Here is a 5,918-nt window from a genome sequence, read left to right on the forward strand (position 1 = left end):
TCTCTCTCTCTCTCCCTCCCTCCCTCCCTCCCTCCCTCCCTTCCTTCCTTCCTTCCTTTCTTTCTTTCTTCATTTTTTTTTAAAGCTAGGCTCCATGCCCAACGTGGGGCTTGAATTCATGACCCCAAGATCAAGAGTCACATGCTCTACCCACTGAGCCAGCCAGGTGCCCCGAAATATATTTCATTTTTAGCACAATACCTATAGTTTCTCAGAAAACAAGAGTGACAAGTATTACATACAAAACACCTTCATGCCCTGACCATGTCTGCCCAGGATTGGTGTTCCTGGTTTACCATAAGAAACCAGTAAGAGTTAATGGCAGAGGGAAGCCCCCAATATGCTCACAATTTGACCAGCATGATGAGCAAACAGGTGATTCAACAATAGGACTCTTCGCAAAGAATATTTCATCCTCCCAGTCCTCATCTTCTGCTCAAGGTCAGGACACAAGGTACATGTAATACCTGGTCACACAGCATCGCACACAAATTGCACACAAAACCTCACCCACTCCTCTTTATCTCTTCCTTTTCTATATTTTCCCAATGCTGGAAGCAGGAAAGTGGGCGATCCTTACAACACACCCGAGATAAGAGGGAGGAATTAGGAAAATATGATTACTTTATTACATAAGGAGCTGATAAATACCTACAAATAAACCTCACTGTATTATTTGAATGGAACATTAAATTTCATCAGTTTCATTATACTGGTGGTAAAGAACAAGTTTTGGAATGCTATTCTGGATGGTGTAATTCTGAGGAAGAATAATTCCGTGCAAACAGCTCTGTGAAGTGGCGGTACCTCCTGCCCAGTGAAAGTCCCCAGTCCAGGTCACACACAGTGGTCCATTCAGGGGGTGCTTAGAACACCTGCTCTGGAGTGGCTCAAAATAAAGTGTTTCTCTACCCATTTGTCTTGTAACCCAATATTTCCTTCCGGGATCTCAGGCGTGGGGATGACCATGGCAGGACTGGATGGGTGTTTCTGAGTCTCTGTTCAATTCCCAGCTCAGAATTCCACATCAAGAAATAAGAATCAAAAGGAAGGAAGAGAGATTGGAAACTAATTTGAAGGCTGAAAATAGGGAGATCTCAATGTTTGTAGTCTGACTTTGCATACTCTCCTACCTGCTCAGTATTCCTTTTTGGGGGATTTTGTCATTCAAGAGACCCCACCTCCCCACCATAGGGGTAGTCATGTGACCTAGGCTGGCCAAGCAACTCGTACCCTTGGCTCCAGATATTGGTTCTGAGGTGGGCTCCTGATCCAAGAAGAGCCAGTCTTGGCTCCCAGTGGTGGAAGAATTGCTAAAGCAAGGGGAGAAAAAGGGTATCCATGTTAACTGAAGCTTTCTAGAGCCCACCAAGAGCCACCAACAATGAAGCCAGGATAGAGGGAAATGGAGCAGAAGGATGAAGAAAAACCAAGGTCTGATAACACAGTCTGCGCACCTTCATCTAGCTACACCTACAGATCCACCATTTAGGTTGATTTCCAAGTTGGGTGAGCCAATACATTTCCTTTAAACTATTTCAGGCTGGCTTTCTGTCTATAGCAACAGAATTAATTCCTGACAAATACACATTCTAGGGAAGAGTTCAGTGAAGAACAAGAAAAATAATCCTTGACAGAGAAAAATAGGCATGGCTACAGTGTTCTAGGGGAGAAAGAAATTGATGAGACTAAAGAAAATAAGACAGGAGTTAAGAGTGGGTATTACCATTCAGTGGCCCTCTCTTATAGAAAAGCAATTTTTCTATTAAAATTTCTTTTGAGGTTTTACCCACACAGTCTGTGAGCATGGTCCCTCTGGAAATCCTTGCTGAGCCTCATGGTGCAAACCAAATATTTCAGCTCATCACTGGCAGTCCTAAACTATTGGAGTGATATTTGGCTAGGAAAACAGTGTAAGGTACATTGTGTTTAGGGTGATAAGACCTTCTGTCCTGGTTCATCCTAAAACTTATTTATCATATTGCAAAATGTAGAGATGACTAAAGTGAGAATCCCAGTTTACCCTGGGAAACAGGAAGATTAATAAGCAAACTCAAGGCTAAATTATTTTACTTTTAGGATATTCCATTCATGGTCAGTGTATTCCAGTGGCCTGGTAATCACCCCACAAATTTTTCCTATTTAGCTCTACTTTCTGTGCTTCCTCCTATTTTCATACTAGGTAATGATCCATTGATGGATATAATGTAACCTCTCTCTTTGGCATTGTCCTGTGTTCTCTCTCTTGACTATTCAAGGTGAATTCCATAGAGAGTAGGTCCTAACTTGAAACATACTATCCTTTGGTCTGGGTAGGATTTCTAGGTACGTCTTACATATTTGCATAAAAAGATTTCATTGATAAACACAAAATTCACACTTTCATCTTGAATACCCATGGTAAATAACAAAACATGTCTGAAAAATCATAAAAGGTCTAGGCCAATACATGTCATTACCATTGTAATGGTGGATTTTTTGGTGGGGGGAGGGAGGACACTGCCCAGCATCTACTTGCCTTCCTATGTGGAAGCCATTTCCCATGTGTGAGATCTTGGCAGAAAGCAATGCTTTTCCTCCAACTACAGAAGCCGGAAGATCTAAATCCTGCCTCTGCCCACATCTCAACCTCTAGGATTTGGGTATAATGAACAAATGTTATGACCTTCCTAGGACGTGGAATGTCAATTGAGGCATATGAAGAGTGATGGTGGCAGTCTCCCACAATGATAGTTCCATTTCCTGTTTCTTAGCCCTTTGGAGACATTTGGTCCTGCTCATCAATTTTTCAAGCCTGATCCTTCAACCTTCCCTTGATGATGTGAAATAACAAAATAACTAACTAACTAACTAAATAAATAAATAAATAAGTTTTGTTGAAAGACGAACTCAGATTTTGTTGCTTGCAACCATAAGCATTCTGAGTTACATCCTCCTCTGTCTTCTCCTCATTCCCACAGCATTTTCGAAGACTCGCTCCCAATACACAGTTCCACATCTTCACGGGTCCTCGGGGTGAATGGCCCCAAGAAGGATGCACCCTTTACAAAGAGGGATGGCATGTGTGTTCTCCCTATACACCACGCCAGTGGCCCTCTCCTCCTCTCCGGCTCTGTCTAGGGCTCTCTCCCACCTGCACAACTGCAGTGGGATGGGGACCCAGGCAGGTCCTGGATTCCCATCCCTTCTTTTTGGTTTCTACTGAGAAACCTCTTTATAACCCCCAGACAGAAGGCTTTGGGCTGTGATGTAAGGGGCAGGTTGGGAGAGATGAAAGGAAGAAGATTTTGGAGGGAGACCTTTTCCAGGGAGGCTTATACAAAGAGCGGATGGCTCTGCTGGTCTGTCTTCGCTTTAAGGTCAAAGGACCACTCTCTGCTCCCCCTGCACAGTGATTTGTTTCCGTTTCATGTTTGGAATACCAGTTAGTATTGCTTCAAATATGTCACATTCTTGGTGTCTGAGTGGCCAGGTGGTGTGCTGTGGGCATTTTGGAGTTGCACGGGGTTGTGGGTTGTATGTGTCCCCTCAAAGTTCCGATGTTGCAATCCTAACCCTCAATGTGATAGTGTTAGGTAGAGCTTTGGGAGGTAATTAGGTCGTCAGGGTGGAGCCCTTGTGCTGGGGTTTGTGCCGTCTACAGGAAGAGAAAGGAGAGAGCTTGCTTTTCTCTCACCGTGTGAGGGTACGAGAAGATAGCCGTCTCCAAGCCAGGAAGCGGACTTTCCCCAGTCACTGGGTCTGCCAGCTCTTTGGCCTTGCCCTTCTCAGTCTCCAGAACCATGAGAAATAAGTGTTTGTCATTGAAGTCACTCCGTCTGTGCTGCTCGTTACAGCGGCCTGAACTGACTAAAACACACTGGCCTGGGTTCAAATCTTGTTCTTTTTTCAATTTTTAAAAAGACTTTATTTATTTATTTGAGAGAGACAGAGACAGAGAGAGCACAAGCAGGGGGAGGGGCAGGGGGAGAAGCCGACTCCCAGCTGAGCAGGGAGCCTGGTGTGGGGTTGGATCCCAGGACCCTGGGATCATGACCTGAGTCGAATGAAGGCAGCAGCTTAACCGACTGAGCCTCCCAGGCTCCCCCTGGGTTCAAATCTTGAGTCTGCTGTTCAATAGCTGGATGACCTTAAGCAAACTGTTCAACTTCTCTGCGTCTTAGGGTTATTATTATTTTTTTTCTTTTTACTCCAAACATAGGAGCAGTGGTAATGTTAATCTCATGCAGTTGTTGTGATGATTAAATAGGATAATTATGTGAAAGATTTAGCCAGTGCCTGGCATTTAATACGGGCCCCGTAAATGGAGTAATAGTAGTTGTTTAGCTCCCCTTTCCCTGGGAGTACATTTACCATGTGTCTTCTCTAGTAGAGGTCAGATGGTGGGAAGGTCAGTATCGCTCCGTGTTTTTGCTGCCAGAACTTTAGGAACATTCTGATCCAAATGGGGACTTGCAATGCCAGTCGACTAATGCTCCTCCCACAAGAGCACAAGGGAATCTTTAATGGACAAACAATGGTATATACCTTCTACTTTTCCTGATAAGAATCCCTACTCTCTTCTCTTTTTTTTAAGCTAACAATCATTTATGACTTGCTATGTGCCAGGAACCTTTTAATCCTTACAATAACCCTATGATACATATACTGTTATCATCTCCATGTTTTAGATAAGAAACTAGGCTTACAGGGTGAACTTGCCTATAGTCATACTTCAAAGTTATTATGTAGTACCAGCATTTTTTAAAAAAGATTTTATTTATTTATCAGAGAGAGAGAGACAGAGGCAGGCAGAGGGAGAAGCAGGCTCCTTGCTCAGCAAGGAGCCTGATGTGGGACTCGATCCCAGGACCCTGGGATCATGACCTGAGCTGAAGGCGGATGCTTAACTGACTGAGCCACCCAGGCATCCCAGTAGTATTTTTTTTTTAATTGTGGTAAAATAGACACAATATAGGGGCACCTGGGTGGCTCAGTCTGTTGTGCGTCTGACTCTTGGTTTTGGCTCAGGTCATGATCTCAGGGTCCTGAGATCAAGCCCTGTGTCAGGCTCCACACTCACTGGGGAATCTGCTTGAGGTTCTTTCCTTCTCCTTCTCTTTCCCTCTCCATCTCCCCCCTGCTCAAGTGCATTCTCTCTCTAAAATAAATAAATAAAATCTTAAAAAAATATACACAATATAAAATTTATCATTTTAACCATTTTTAAGTGTACAATTCAGTGGCATTCAGTATATTCACAATGTTGTACAACCATCACCTCTAACCATTTCCAGAATTTTTCATCATCCCAAGGGTTGAGCTTTTTAAGCCAAGTTTGTTCAACTTCTAATTTGTGAAAGGAACTGTCGTGCAGTGGTTAGGAGCACAAATTCCTCTGGGGTTCCAATCTCAGTTCTGCCTTAATGAGCTATGAGATCTTGGAGAAGTTCCTTGATTTTTCTAGTGCTTCCATACCTTGCTGTGTACATGGAGAGGGTGATTATCAGTGGTACCTATCTCATAGAGTGGCTATAGTATTAAATAATTTAATCCACATTAAGTACTTAGAATCTACCTGGGAAATAGTAGGCACACAATGAGTATTAGTTATTATAACTCCATATTCCTAATTATAGGATGCTGTAGTAATGATGGGTGGGGATCTAGAACATGAGCATTGTGTGAAGGAATGAAAGATGATGATGTTCAGAGTGGGCTTGGGCTTGGGGTGATATATTTCTTTCTGATATAACACTGATGGGGTTTCATTAGGTCTCTAAAATCTTCTCTGATGTTGAAAGGCAACAAGATCTCTCATCACTAGATAACCAGGTAGCCTGAGCAGGATACTGATAATACTATGTTCATCTCTACCTGGAGAGTGGTCTTCCCTGCAGCTGGAGAGCCTAGGATGAGCTGGAGAATGCAAGCCTTTG

Source organism: Callorhinus ursinus, unplaced genomic scaffold (genome assembly GCF_003265705.2).
Source record: "Callorhinus ursinus isolate GAN/ISIS: 27379988/994484 unplaced genomic scaffold, GSC_fseal_2.0 scaffold46, whole genome shotgun sequence".
Classification (NCBI taxonomy): Eukaryota; Metazoa; Chordata; class Mammalia; order Carnivora; family Otariidae; genus Callorhinus; species Callorhinus ursinus.